Below are 15,938 nucleotides of genomic sequence, written 5' to 3'. Positions count from 1 at the left end.
TCCCACAAGTACATAGACAAGAATTAAAATAAAATTATCAATAACGCAAGAATGCTTGCAATATAATAGAATATAAAAGTAGTTTTAAAATATGAGAATTAAAAATAGACTATAGATTAACCAAGAAATTTTCTTTTTAGATAAATAAAATGACCTTCTGAAACATATCAGCAAAGAGATTGGTATTAAATACCACACAGATGGCATAGCACTATACTAATCATATTAAAAAACAGAGTGACTTTACTGAAAGATAAATATGAAGAAACAGTTGAAAAGAAATTTAAATATTTCAAAAAACAAGTAACAAAGGTATAGAGAGTTTAGTCAGCATTCTTTACCGGAACATATTTTAAATTTGCCTCTGGATTGTGCAATCTTTAGGAGTTGGAGCCTTGTGAGAGATCGTTGGGTTACTGGGAACATAGCATTGAGAGAATTGTGAGCCAATAACCTCTAAGAAGTGGTCATCTCTCTCTCACTCTTGGGCCATAAATGTGTATTTGTGTGGCCACTAACCTTCCATGAGTCACATCTAGTAGCTTAGGTGTTCTAAGAAATACACCTGCCAAAATTAGACCAAAACATAAATAAAAACAAATATTTTTCTTTACATTATTTCACTTCATTATTGTTAGTGAAATCTGATCAGTACAACTTTTAATATATCAAAATGTCAAAACAGAAGAGAATATTAGTGGGAGGCATTAATCCAAAAGTTGAAAAAATACAATAAGTCAAAGTTTATGTATAATTATTCATATTTATATATAACAAAGTAAAAATATACATTTGAAACAACCAAAGGGGGAAAATGTTTCCTCCATTGGAAGGACAATTAGAATGACAGCTGGCATCTTAGTCATTCCTGAGGTCAGAATGCAATGCTCTTTATGTAGGAGCAGAAAATATCTAGATGTATTCTTTTGTCCTGACTATCTGCTGCCTAACCTGCATCACAGAAGCATGAGGCTTAGCACATACTTACTATAGCACTTTTTCTTGGGCTAGAATGTAGTGGGTGTTGAGATGGGTAATTATGGTTGCGTCTTGCAGGGTGGGTGTTAAGTTGTACTTGTACTGGAGTAGACTGTCAGCATGATTTGAATTGATGGATACTCATCAAAAATGACTGACTTGGGAGAGTTTTGCAAGAACTCTCTAGTTTTCAATGGCTGTTAGATGGGTGCTCCCAGGTCCTCATCATGTAGACAGTATCACACTTTATTTGACAAGGTCACTGGTCTAAGAGGGAGATGGAGAAGAAGATAAGAAGGGAGAGGAGGAGGAGGAAGAAGAGCAGGAGAAAGAGGAAGAAGAAATAAGAGGAAGAGGAGGAGGAGGAGGACGAAGAAGAAGAAGAAGAAGAAGAAGAAGAAGAAGAAGAAGAAGAAGAAGAAGAAGAAGAAGAAGAAGGAAGAAGAAATTGTCTAATCAACCGACCAGCTGATTGATCCTTCAGCAAAGAAGAAGAGAAATGGTTTCCAAGTTTTGAAGAAAGAAATTTCAAAGAATGTGGGATTATACTGTTTTTTGTCATTGTAACAAAGCTGTTTATTGATTTTGTTGTGTCATAACATACAGTAGCACAGATTTGCTCTGCTCCAGGGCTTGGTATATATAGAAAACCCAGGATCCAGGGGGTCCATAGGCATGGTGATCAGCTGACCCATGAAATGAGTGAACACAGAAGGGCATCCACTGTCTCACCAAGGTCACTTAGGTGCTAGGGCTGACCCACAGTCCAGTTACAGATGCTGGGTCCAGGAGTGCAGCAGCCTCTCTAGCCCCCCAGTTTACTCATACTGCAAGAGAGAGAATGGTATGGGTTCTAGCTGAACCTGCCCTTGAGAGAGCTCAGCTCTATCAGGCTCACACACCTCACCACCTCAGCCTATAGGTGGCCCAGCAACTAACAGGCCTCAGGCATGGCTCTTCTAATGGCCAGGAGATCATCTACAACAACCACATTCTGCCCAGGTTCTAAGGCATCTTTCTGGATTTCCTGCTCAGTCTTACGAAACTCCAGAGCACAGGAGGCTGACATGACAGGGCCTGGCTGCTTCCTGCCCTTCAAGATGAGCACACATCCCAGACCCAGCTCCTGAGCTAGAGATGGGCCAAACAGGAAACCCCTAAAGTCTAGGCCTGCGATGTGGTTAATCTTGCCTCTTGTGGGGGACTTCAGGTGACTGGCCAGGAGGCAGATGGAAGCTCCCAAGAAGTCTAAATCCTTCAGGAGGAGCAAGATATCCCTGAACAGCATGTCCGAGATGGGGAAGTCTGGGAAAACTGAGGATGCTCTGGGCCACTAACTGCAACACAAGTTCCTCCATAACCACATGAGAAAAAAATGTGGGATTATACTTTTTAAAAAATTCTCAAATACATACAGAGGAGTAAAGAAATGAGAAAACACATTGCGAAAATTCGTATCTTGACCATCAAGAAGTATTAATCAAAGATACCATTATACTGGATTTCATATGTAGGAAAGTATGTGGAATGCAGCAATACAAAGTCAAGCTGAGAAATCAGATTATAGGTCACAAAAAGGTGAAACTTACATAGAATCTTAGCTTATTTCTGAGCACCATTGCAACTTGGTAGGGGAAAACAGATATTTAATCAATGATGCAGACACTCTCACTCATCCAGATAAAGGAAAAGGAAAAGGAAAAGAAAACTGAGACGTTAGACATCATATGCATAGTTAACATCTGATGAATTACAAATTTAAGTATAAATGTCAAAAATATAAAATGTAAGGAGGACAAATACTTTTTTTTTTTTGGTGGAGCTGAGGATCGAACCCAGGGCCTTGAGCTTGCTAGGCAAGCGCTCTACCACTGAGCTAAATCCCCAACCAGTGACAAATACTTTATGAACTAAATACAGGAAACATCTATTGACACAGAAGGCACAACAAAAGAAATGAGTTATCCTATACACTTATGATTTCCTTTTAATTTTTCCTTGATGTGACCTTCATGGGTTTCAGATCTGAGTCTTTACAATATGACCTAGCTACACCATCCCTTGGAATATGCCTAAAGAACTTACCATCCTATTTCAGAGATACTTGATTAGGCAATGTTCTTTGCTGCCCTATTCACAATAGCCAGGGAATGGAGACAACCTAAATGTCCTTCAACAGATGAATGGATAATAAATATATGGTACATATACACAATGGGATACTATTCAGCTGCAAATGAAAATGAAATTTGCAGGTGAATGAATGTAGCTAGAAAAGATTAGATTGAGTGAGATAACCCAGACCCAGAAAGATAAACATCACATGTTCTTTCTCTATGGTTCCTGGTTCTAAGTCTTTGTATGGAAGATACAATGTGGAATAACCACAGAAACCAGTGAAGTAAATGCAAGAAAGTATGTGGAATGCAGCAGCAATAAAAAGTCAAGCTTCGAAATCCAGGGCCATAGGAGGTGGTAGTGGCTTAAGAGGCAGGACAGAGGTGATAGGAAGAAGGAAATGTGAATATAGAGAGGGGGCTCCACCTGGGGACAATAGAGGACAGTCATGGCAAAAACAGGAGGGGACAAGAGACAAATAATAGAAAGGCTGTGTACTTAAATCTCAGGGAAACATGCTACTTTATATTTACCGAAATATGCATACACACACACACACACACACACACACACACACACACACACACACACACACACAGGTCTTGTGAAAGAAACTGAGCCATTTAGGATAGCCATAACCCCACAAGAGTCTAACAAAAACTAGACTAACAAAAACTCTAATACCAGGAACAAGAAATTTCCTGTGGAATGGTTGTCAGTTTAGTCCAAGTGATCCCCCAAATAATGTAGATTATAGAGACAGCCTCTCTTTGTTTCTTAGAGGTTGAAGGTAATCCCCTGTTGCTGAAAGCACCACCTGTTTAGAACTCAGGACTCAGGTGATTTAAGCTGGCTAAAACCTAAAAGTCTTGAGACCTTCCTGACACCTAGTTCCCATGGTACCTAAAATGCTATGCAAGCTGTCAAGAGAAGGAAATCTCTAACAGTCCTACTTGGGAGCATCACCTATGTACCATGACAATGACCAGCATGTAAAATACCCTGAATGGTGACACAGGATGGTAGCAAACAAAAGCTCTGTAACTGGATTTAAGGCCCACTCAACAGTAGGGAAGTTGAGGTTGACAGCCTCTCTGGGAGTAGTGAAGTCACGGACCTTAGAAAAGAATTTACTGACATCACTTTGCTGGGCCGCCATATCTCCTCAGTACATGCTAAAACTCACCCTTGTACCACAGGAAAGTGTAGCTATCACACACCAAAGCTCTTCTTTTCTTTATATTTCTCCTTTAAGTAAAAGTAGAATTTCCCCTCACATGATGTATCCGGATAACAGTCCCTCCTTCGTCTGCCACGCTCAGTTTCTCCCCACTGCTCTTCTTATCCAGATCCACCCCTTTCTATCTCTTATTAGAAAGCAACCAGGCTTCTGAGGGATAATAATAAAGCAAAACAAACAAAATATAATGTAATAAGATAAAACAAAATCTAACACACTGGGATAGGATAAAACAAGTGGAAAGAAAGAAAAGTGCCTAAAAAGGCACAAGAAACAAAATAGACACAGACACATTTACTCACACACTCAGGAATAACATAAAAGCACTAAACTGGAAACTATAATATATACATAAAGGACCTGCAGATTAAATAGAGAGAAAATGTATATAATAAAAATAAAATATAAAGATAAGATTAAAAAAGCTCTGATACAGCATGATGAGGCAGGAAGTTCCAAGCCTGAGTTCATTTTCTGTTGACCATCTGCTGCTGGGCATGCATCCTACCCTTAAGAGTAGTTTGTTTCTCCTAGAAATTCTCATGGAGAAAACTACATTTTTGTTTTTAAGTGGTTTTCAATTGGAGATTGCCTGTGATTTAGAAATCAGGGCATCTGTACACTTCTTTCACCTGAGGACCACATTTGGAACAGACCTATGCAGGCCTTGTACATGTTGCCTCAGTCTCTGTGAGTTCAGTACATAGATTCTGTTGATTTAGAAGGTCTTGTTTCCTTGGTGTCCTCCATTCCCCCTGGTTCCTACACTCTTTCTGCCTCCTCTTGCTCAGGGTTCCCTGAGCCCTGAGGGGAGGGATTTGATGGATCTATCCCATTTAGGGCTGATTGTTCCAGTGTCTCTCACTCTCTAAATATTGTCTGGTTGTGGGTCTTTGTATTTCTTTAAAGCATATACAGACCATCACAGTAAACCACAGATGGACACAATGCACAGGTCAACAAATGGTGGAGAACTCAGCTCCAAAGGATCCATCTGTACATCTATCTCAGATAATATTGGAGAAGAGAAGACAGAAAGATTTTAAGAGCCAGAAACCCAGGAAGTTGGCTGTGAAATAGTGTCTTCTATTGATGACTGTATAAATAATACTGGAACAATGGCAATATTCATAGACATGCTGATGTTTAAGTGAGAACTAAACAGGCAAATTAAAGACTGCCAAGAGAGGGAGAACTAGCCTCTCCCAGGCATCAACACCATATTTATTATCCAATACAAAGTGCTCAACTCTGAAACATTACATATACAAACGACAAAGACAGACACAGTTTTATTTTTAGACTTATTTTATTTTGCAGATAAATATACACACATTTATGTGCATGTAACAATACTAATCAAAGAAAAAAGTCTGTCAATTTGAGAATAGGAGAGCACAGTTAGAATTGGGAGGAGGGAACTTGGAACAGACTGGAGTGAGGAAGGAGAGGGAAGAAAATGATACAATTCTACTCGATTACAATTGTATGGAAAAATCTCTCTGTAGTGGAGATGATTAAACACTTCACATATACTATTAGTGTGATGCCCAGTGAAGATGATGAAGTTCATGAAGAAGATGACATAACATTGTGGCTTTAGTAATAAGAGAAATACTCATTTGATGTAGAAAATACTTTCCTTGTGATTTGTTCTTGGCCATGCCATCATAATCCATGTGGACTACTCTCAGAGCAAAGAACACTAATGTCACAGTTTCAACAAAAGAAGTGCAATGGTTGAGCTTTGCTTTAAAAAGTTACTGGGTGATATGCTTAACTTGGTAAAATCTGAAATAAAGGAAACCAAAGGAGGGTAATATGTATTGAATACAATAAAAATTCTGAAGGCAATTTATACAAAAGGAAGCAAAAACAAAAATAAATGCATTGTCTTTTCCAAATCCAGAGTGAACTAGCCACCTCCAGTGTGCTTGTGTCCCTCAATCACTGTTTAAAGTCCTAAAGAGAGACTCATCATTAAGAGATTGGACTGCTACTACTAAATGAAGAAATAGATTCAGAACAACCAAAAAGTGAACAAAACAAAACAAAACAAAAAAGACAGCACAAATATATAAAGTACCTGTTGTTCGGTCCTGGAAATTCCTGTGGTTTTAGAATACTTTCTACCTGCAAAATCTCTTGGCTTTGTAGGCACAGTCAATTCTCATTACTCACAATAGCCATGCTCTATCCAATCACTCTAAACACAGAATTAGTAAATCCTTAATTGTTCTTCCCAGGGGAGATCCATAATTATAGATTTATGAGCCTCTTGTCATAACACTTTTGTCAATCAGTCAATCAACCAGTCAATTAATCAAGTTGTTGTATTTGTATTTGTGTTTAAAGATATCACATTTAATTCATATAGTCGATTTTTGACACTGCACTTACAGCCAATAGCATTAAAATTCATGCTTGAATGACCTTTATTTTACATGTGTTTTCTCATAAATTATATAACATTTTTCATGTGTCTAGGAATACTGAACTTTATAGCAACAGTTGGAAGTCATTCCAAATGGTAAACTCAGCACCCCTCAAAAAAAATCACAAAAGATGGGTACTATACCTGGTGTATACAGAAGCCAAGCTTCTGTAGCTAGAGAGACCATGATCACAAAGGGGGAACCCACTACTATTATTTTGCTAGAGGATATAGCCATAAAAGGACTCTGAAGAATGAATGCTATGTCTGTAGAGCAGTGCATCTCTCAACCCTGATCAGAGAAGCTTCTTCTTGTGGTTGATGGCAGCACAGTGGTCTGCTGCTGGTCAATATGCAAGGAGTCAAAGACTGTAAGGGGCTCACCTCTAAAAAGAACACCTGCATCACACTCTTCCCCACAAACCTCAGCAGGAGCTGGTGGATAAGGACAAGGAAATGGTCTTTTCTAGACACAACAGGAAGTTGTACATAGAACTCATAGCAAATTGTGACAACATGGATGAGATTTGTCCATGCTCAAGCCAGAAAATAATCCTAGCATGGAGAGGGGAAGTGGCAAGAAGTCCCACCCTCTAGCTTATGAGCTATTGGCAATTGGTTGCTGCTGCAAGAGAAATAATTTTCTTAAGTATATGATCCCTGGTCGTTCAATCATGTTCCAAGCTAGGTCTCCCACCCAAGAGTATTTGTGCAGCATAAATTAGACTCAATTTTTTTTTTCTTTTTTGAGGGGGACACAAATTTGGACACCTAACAAGGTGGGGCTGGATTTAGGAGGATATGGAGGGTTGACTCTGCTCAAAATATGCTTTACAAAATTCTCAAAGAACTATTGAAAATGTTATTTTAAACTTTGATGTAAGAACATTTTAGGTTCTGAAAGACCAGCATATTTTTCTAATTAGGGTTTTATTAGGAAAATCTTTACATGTAACAAAAATCATGAAATTATGAAAGTGGCACTAAGTAGACCTTGCAACAATCTCACTTATCAAAATTATGGTAGTAAAAATCATAGAAAATGCATAATGTGTGATAAGTAGTTGACCATTCTATACACAGGCAAAAATGTCCCTGGAAAGAGACTGTGTGTTGATCTGAAGGTCGCAATAAGTTTTAGGAAGTAGATGAATTCATAAGTTAGAATCTGTGAATAATTCACTACATCAATTATATATGTCTCTTGGTCTTAAAAATCAGATGCCTATATGACTCTGGCACCTAGTTATAACCTACATATAGTCTTCCAGATCTCAGAGTCATCAATTAGAAGGTCTTTAATAGGACAGCTTTATATGGAAACCTGTCTCCTATGTGCTAGATACAGTGCACAGCCAATGATTGAAGTGACAGTCCCATCTCTACCCATTTGACATATTTACTCTCAGTTTGCATGCTTAGATACAGCACTTCTGTTCTGTGAACCAGTGTCCCCTGAATTAAGCTGTGTCTGCCAAGGTTGATTGACTTATTAGAACTCAGTGATTTGAAGAGGCTAAAACACTGCAAGTCCAGAGCCTAGTTACAATATATCTTGGACTATATTTAGCTTATCAAATAGCTCTCATCCCCATGTTGGACCTACCATCCTATAAGAAGTGAATGGAACCTAGCAAAGTGACGAACAGATTGAAACTTTTAGGAATGTATTAACTTAGCAAAACATTAATTTTCACCAATCAGAGGACTAAAAATGTTGTCAAATGTTATCCAGGGCCTATAGCAGAGTTCTCCTATTTTGACACAACACACTCACCTGGTGCACCCATAAATGTACTTGAAAACTCTTGATTTATGGCTTTCTTGTTCTGTTATGCACCCACAAATGTATTTGAAGACTCTTATTTATGGCTTTCTTGTTCCATTACTACAAAAAGTTCCTGACATTTCTACTTTACTGGAACTATTTGGGTAGACTTAAATCTATGTTCCTGAGCCATGACCACTCCAACTTGGCTCCAGAATAAACTATCTCTTATCACCATTGAGGTAAGAGTTGTGTTTTTGCATCAAGATTGCCTACAATTCTTTTATCTGAAGCCTCATGTAGAGGTCTCAAGCACACTCAGCCCACAGGGAAAGAGAACTCAGAAAACTTTTCTCAGTGCATATAATGTAGTTGTTATCCCTAGCATGTGTTTCCCCCCACAGTAGTGTTCCTCAGGCTGATGATATTTTGTATTTGGGGTTGTCTTCAACAAGTCTGCATCAGTCTACCTACCCTTCAATTGGTGTTGGTCCATGGAAGAAAACAGAATGGGAACACTTCCTCTAGGTGTTAGACTCTTGTAATGGCAAAGAGATCAATGCTTTTATTTCGACTTAAGGTGGTATACCAAGATCTATAGTTAAACTCTCATCAACTGAGTATCAGAATAAATTCCTCCAGAAATGTAACATATCCCTGGAGTTATTTCGTATATTGTATTCAAAATTACAGATGAGAAAGGAAGGACTATCATAGTTTATAATCTAGGATAGTAAAGCTTGATAATTGGCTTACTGTAAATGAAAATCTAGAGTTTCAGGTTCCAAATTCAATCTCCTTGAATGACATGACAACAGATGTTAACTTGGACTCAAGTACATCATTAGCCACAGGGTTTCTATTTCTTAAAACCTTTTAGTACAATGCACCATGGAGAAAAGCCCTACAATACTAAAGGATTTTAAGAAATAGAAACCCTGTGGCTAACGATGTACTTAAGTCAGGAAATTCTCCTTGGAGGTCCATGGTTATGTATTGTAAGTGATGAAGCATGTGACATGAATGTGGATATTATACACTTATGACAATTAGTGGCACAGCATGCTAATGCCTACATTTCCTGTATCAACTTCTACTTGATGAAAGACAGGTACTACGCATTCCTTATGACTTGGTCACTTCATTATGGATACTCCATAGTAATAATGTTGACCCATGGTTAAACATCTGTGCCTACTATATCCAAGAGTAATATCCAGTGGTAAGACTTGCTTACAGGTTCATTCTCATGTGCCTTTTGTATACCACTTGATGAGGGTTGACACTGCTCAGAGTGGCCTGGGCCATTTCTTATCGATCAACTGTCAGCAGAATGCCACACAGATAGACCCACAGGTCAGGCTGACAGAGGCAAATTCCCAATACAAGTTTCCCCTTCTCAGGTGTACCAAATTGACAAACATTTAGCCACCATAACTCCCCAAGAGTATGGAATTTTAAGATGAAATAAATCCCTCTCTCCCCTTTTGGGTCAAGGTTAATTTGTTTGTTTTTAAATAGAAATAACAGAAATTAAATTAGGACATAAATCAGCTATGATCTTACAGGTGAGATAGGCATTAAAAAGTTGTGCCACCAATTGTCATAGTATCTAATATCTACATTCATGTCACATGCTTCAACTCTTACAATACATAACCATGAACCTCTAAGAAGGATTTCCTGACTTAGGAAAATTATATGTGGCTGGCAGTGGGTCTGCTACGGTATTCCCACTAAAATTCCCTAGGAGGACAATTGTAATAGGAGATTCTTTTCCCAGGGGATACAATTATTTAACCAGTTTTTATTTAATAGCAATTATGAGCTTAGAGAAAATTGAAACAAATAATATTCTAATGTTCCTCCATTTCCCAATTTTCACTTTTCTCATAGTTTGCCCAGATAACTGAATCTGCTCTTACTGTAGTACATTTATTACAATAGACAAACCAGCACTATCATATTATTAACTAAAGTCTACACTTTTGCTGGTGTTGACTCTATGTTACACATTTCTATGGGTTTAGAACCATAGATAATACATACAATATTATAATACAATGTGTATAATAATAGATATCCATGTATAATATCATAAACCCTTTATAATGATGTTTTACTGAATAGTTTTGCTGTTTTAAATCTTCCCATAGTCTATGCATTTTAGCCCCTCCCCCCATTTTAAATCCCTGGTTATCCCATGTACTTTACTATCTCATTTTACATAAAATCATACATAGTTCCTTAGGTATCATTTACTTGGAATCATAAACTATATATTTAGCTATTCCAAGCTGACCTCCTTTGCTAAGCACTACATATAAGGACCTGAGCAGGAGAGAATGAGCTGCCAGATGCTGAGGTGGTCCATTAAGACAATAACCAAAATTACAGCAACTGTCAAGCTTTTAATTTCGACTGCAAGGTACAAGCAAGAATTTAAACAGGAAAAAGCACCAGTTCTCTCAAGGTTCTATTTTCCCCCATGGAGGAAGGTCAGCTACATCAGGGCAGATGGAAGAGTCATCTCACTGGCAAGGCAACCTTTCACAAAAGGATCCTGCTGTTTTATGGGCCTAGTGGGAAGGGTAAAAAAAAGAAAGGGGTGATTGGAAAAATACTGACTATGGTATCAGAAAAGAGAAGTTTCTTCAAGACAGAACCAGTAACATGGCCTCGACAAAGTCATCTGAAGGCATTTGATGTACTTAAGAGCAGCGCAGCTGGTCAGGGATTTTGCATGAAGAGACACCTTCCCACTAGGGGCCGATTGATTAGGTGAAGTCTTTGCCATTGCTCATTGGTCATGATCAACAGCTAGCACATAACATTCTTGCCTGAAGCAGAAGCTTCAGTGTGCATTTGGTGTTCCTCCATAGCTCTTCTTCCCGTGACAATTCATTTCTTTCTTTCTTTTTTTTTTTTTTTTTTTTTTTGTTAGTCATTTTCCATTGCACAGGCCTACTGATTCTTTTGCCTTTAAGAGCAACCTGGCTTCTATTTTTTTTGGAAACTGATAAATTAACTATTTATATACAGAAGTTGGTGTGTGGACAGATGGTTTCTACACATTCATACAAATACCACGGAGGAAAATCACTGGGTCATATGATAAAACTGTTTAGGTTACAAGAAATGGCCACACGGCGAGTCTTCCAGGGAGGTCACACTCTTCTGTCTTTCCACCAGCACTGAGTGAGAGCTCCCACAGGGTCACAACCTGACTATCCTATTAAAGTGTCTGTGTCTTAGATTTTAGATGTTTTAAAGGTGACTCTTATTTTACTGGCAACTCAGGAATAAGATGACATTGAGCACCTTTTCACATAGATATTGGCCATGCAGACGTTTTCTTTGGTAAAGTGTGCATGCAAATGGATCACTTTTTTACCTCATGCAGTTTGCAAAAAAATTATCTGCTTTTTTGTGTCTTGTCTGCTTAAAGTGTCTTTCACAGAGTTGAAGATTTAAAAACTGATACTGAAATCCAACTTGCCAAACTTTTTCATGGATGGTACACCAAATCAAAGGTAATTTGGATTGTCTTTGTATATTTCCTGACAGAAATTTTATAATTTTACATTATATATTTAGTGAAGTAAACTGATTTAAATTCATGTTTGCATAAGTTTAAGTAAAAAATGTTTGTTTTCATGTTTTTATTCCCTCGGCATGAAATTTTCTTTTAAAAAGTCTATTTTCCTTGTTGAATCTCCTTTGTTCCTCAGTCAAAAGTTATTTAAGCAGGTTGTATTCATATTTTTAGAAATGTATACACACACACCATGCACACACAGAGACAGACAGAAAGAAATATAAGAAATCGGTAGATCAATAGATTGTAGACAGAGAAAGAAATATAACAATTAAAGATAGAGAGGCCATGAATTTGAGAGAGTGCAAGAGGTAGTCATGGGGAGGGTTAGAGAGAAGAAATAGAGGGAGGGAAATGACCTAGTTATATTTTAATTTAAAATGGATATATTTTTATAAATTAGTTGAGCAAAAAATATTAATTGATGTATAAACATGTACACAAATATACAGACACACACACCAAAAACCAAAATGCACCTTAAGTATAAGATATAGTGAGTATAAATACTTACTGCTATTTTGAGACCTGTTAAATGCTATTTCAGTCCATCCTTTTGCAGGTACTAATGATTACTGGTCATATGGACAAACCTGGATGGTTTAGATGGACTCAGCAATAAAGCTATTCAATCATCAAGGCATGCCTATCTTTAATCACCAAAATGTGGCCAATATGCCAACAATCAGAGATAGTTCTGATCCTCTCATGAGGTCATGAGAGGTCAATCCCCAGGAATTCAACCCCTCATCTGGTATCTGTTTATAATGGAAGCTTTGATCTTTCTGTGCTATTTTTTATTTATTTCTGTTCTAGCACTTATGTGGATATGAATTTACCTTCCATGACCAGAGTGCTTCTACCCACACTACTGTCTTGATAAAATATTAAAATCACTTTTAGATGTTTCAGTTAAGGTACCAGGGCTAAGACATACCTAATAGTCCTAATAGTCCTAGACTTACTTCCTCCTCGATGGAACACATGTTCCCAATTAGAAACTGACTTTTAAGCAGTTTTCTTATACACAGGACTCGTGACATCAAGAGCTACCATTGTGATTGGCTGAAATGACTTTTCTGTGAGGCAGTAGTAAATGCTGGCCTTTCTGTCGGTGCAACTGTGGACTCTGATGCTCAAAACGCCTTAGTTTTCAAAGAAAAGAAGCACATCAGAGGTTGCAGTCTGCTACTGCCAGGACACATTACAGTGGCTTTCATTAATCGAAAGGAGATAACTCCCCTTGGCCGGTGTGTGCTTCTCATTTCAAAGAAATCTAGAGGGGAAAGATGCCTGTGACATTTGGAGTAATTAATCCTGAACACCAAAGGGGAACTGAATTGCTGATGCACAGGGAGGGCAGGGATGAACACACATGAATGCGGGAAGTCCCCTGAGTGTCTACTCATTATTTATATAACCTTGTGATCAAAGTCAATCAAAACCACAGCAGTCTCATAAAGGAAGAAGAATCTATGGTTAGGACACTTCAGAAATTAAGGTTTTGTTACTGTAGCAAAGAAAGGACAAGACTATCCCAGGCACTAACTGAAGGCAGAATGTAGGTAGAGGATGAACATCAGCTTAGCCTGTGACAGTTTGCACAGACAAGGATGGTAATAGCTACGAACGTCTGCATTTTTTAAATATATACTTTATCTATTTACTTATTTTTGATTTTTCGAGACAGGGTTTCTCTGTGTAGCTTTGCATTTTTCCTGGAACTCACTCCGTAGCCCAAGCTGGCCTTGAACTCACAGAGATCCATCTGGCTCTGCCTCCAGAGTGCTGGGATTAAAGGTGTGCACCACCACTGCCTGGCTCCTCTGCATGTTTTTATTTTTATTTTTATTTTTTTTAAGATGGTGACTCATACAGCCCTGGCTGACCTAGAACTTGCTATGTGGCTAAGGATGGCCTTGAGAAAGTCTAAAAGAGCCTTTCCATGCCAAAGGATGACTGCATGAACCTAAACACCCAACAGGAAAGCTTGGTTCTACTCTAGTTGGAGGCCAGGGATGCCAAAAGTGTTTAAAAAACTCCATCCCTGTCCTAGTTCCTGAAGGACTTCAGTGTTACCTCTTCAGAGGACAGAGTGCTGTAGGAACATTGAAAGCCCAGTCAAAGAAAGCTATTGCAGCAGAGACTGAAAAATGAAAAAAAAAATGGAATTTATGTCTCGGTAGAGATTTGACACTGTCTCTTCCCTTAAGAGTTAATCAAGCTGGGCCAGCTAATCACATCATCAGTGGACCATTCTTTAATAAGGCAAGTTCATCTTAAGTCATCTTGAAGGGATTATTGGCCCTTTTATGAGATAATGTTCTTTTCATTCCCAGAATTCCCATGACTTACTGGGGTTACTCTAGAACCACCATGATGTTCTGTTGGTCTCTTTCTGAGAGCATTCTCAGAGAGGCTTAAACTTTACCTTTTTTGTTTTTAGTCTTCTCTTCCGTCTTTTCATTTCAGATGCTGACCAGAGCATACGTATGCTTTCTCTGGCATTTTGAACATTTCCATGTTTTCTCTACAGCTTTTTCCATGTTTTCCCTACCATGAGGCTGCTTGTCTGCCATGTGACTGACCTCCATGCCAGCTTAATTCAAATGTCATGGTCTTTCCCCTCTTTTATTCTTACCTTCTTCCTTCAGGCAGCTGCTGGGATGTATAGCTTGCTTACCTTATTGTTTTTTTTTCTAATAAAATAGTCTTCAAGAGAAAAAGAATAATGAATGACTTGGTACTCCTAAAACCTGTGCCTCTAACAAATATGTGGACCATGTCTGGTGAGCCTCTCTGTTTCTTCAGCATGAGTATGCTTGATCATATGTCAAATATTTTTTCCTTTTCCATTTTTGTCACCTAATGATAATACATCAGTGATAGTTAAGTTTTCATCTCATTACTTAATTTATAACACATCAAAGAGGAGCACAATTCCCCTAAACAAAACATGAAAGGCATCCAGTAGGTAAAGGTTGTATGTCTGCTCTAAGGAGATGAGGATGGCATGCTTTGGATGCAGCAGTGCTGAGGACATTATGTTCAGCCAGGGCATGGACAGTTCCTTTGTCTTTATTTGTAAATTAAATTGAATATACTTTGAAAAGATGTATATGGATGCCAAATAGGTAAGGAGTGATCTATGGGGGACACTGATTGGGTCATCTTCACTAAGACAGAATTATACTTCCCAGAATTTTGTTCCCTGCTTTGCTCTAAATTTGGATGGGTCAAGAAACAAAGAGGATGATTTGTATGAATTTATAGATGCAAATATGCCACATGGCTATATTACTTTATACCCCGAAGGTCAGGGCACCTTTGTTTTATTTGTGAGCCACACTTTGTGAGCCACACTCCTAGCACTTACAACTCAAATGATTTCATTCGCTAGAGCAGGAGAATTTCTCTGTGATTTTCTGTCATAAAAAAACTTTTGGGAGGCACCCAGGCAGTGGGACCCAGACCCGTCCTTAGTGCATGAGCTGGCAGTTTGGAACCTTAGGCTTACACAGGGACACTTTGCTCAGCCTGGAAGGAGGGGACTGGACCTGCCTTTACTGAATCCACCAGGTTTAAATGAATCCCCAGGGGAGTCTTGCCCTGGAGGATATGGGAATGGAGGGGAAGAGCTGGGGGAAAGGTGGTGGTGGGGGCGGGAGGGGGGAGGACAGGGGAACCCATGGCTGATGTGTAAAATTAAAACCCAAATATAATAATAATAATAAAATTCCAATGTAAAAAAAACCTTATCATATCTATTTGAATACAACCTTTAAAAATTCTCCATTTCTTG

General features: G+C 38.4%; 1 pseudogene; it reads right to left on the bottom strand.

Moving 5' to 3' along the window:
* Positions 1–1,796: 1,796 nt before the first annotated feature.
* LOC118593724 lies at positions 1,797–2,336 on the bottom strand (annotated as a pseudogene).
* Positions 2,337–15,938: the final 13,602 nt, after the last annotated feature.

This window comes from Onychomys torridus, chromosome 12 (genome assembly GCF_903995425.1).
Source record: "Onychomys torridus chromosome 12, mOncTor1.1, whole genome shotgun sequence".
Taxonomy (NCBI): Eukaryota; Metazoa; Chordata; class Mammalia; order Rodentia; family Cricetidae; genus Onychomys; species Onychomys torridus.
The sequence above is the reverse complement of the archived record's forward strand: the minus strand, read 5'-3'. Positions and strand labels throughout refer to the sequence as shown.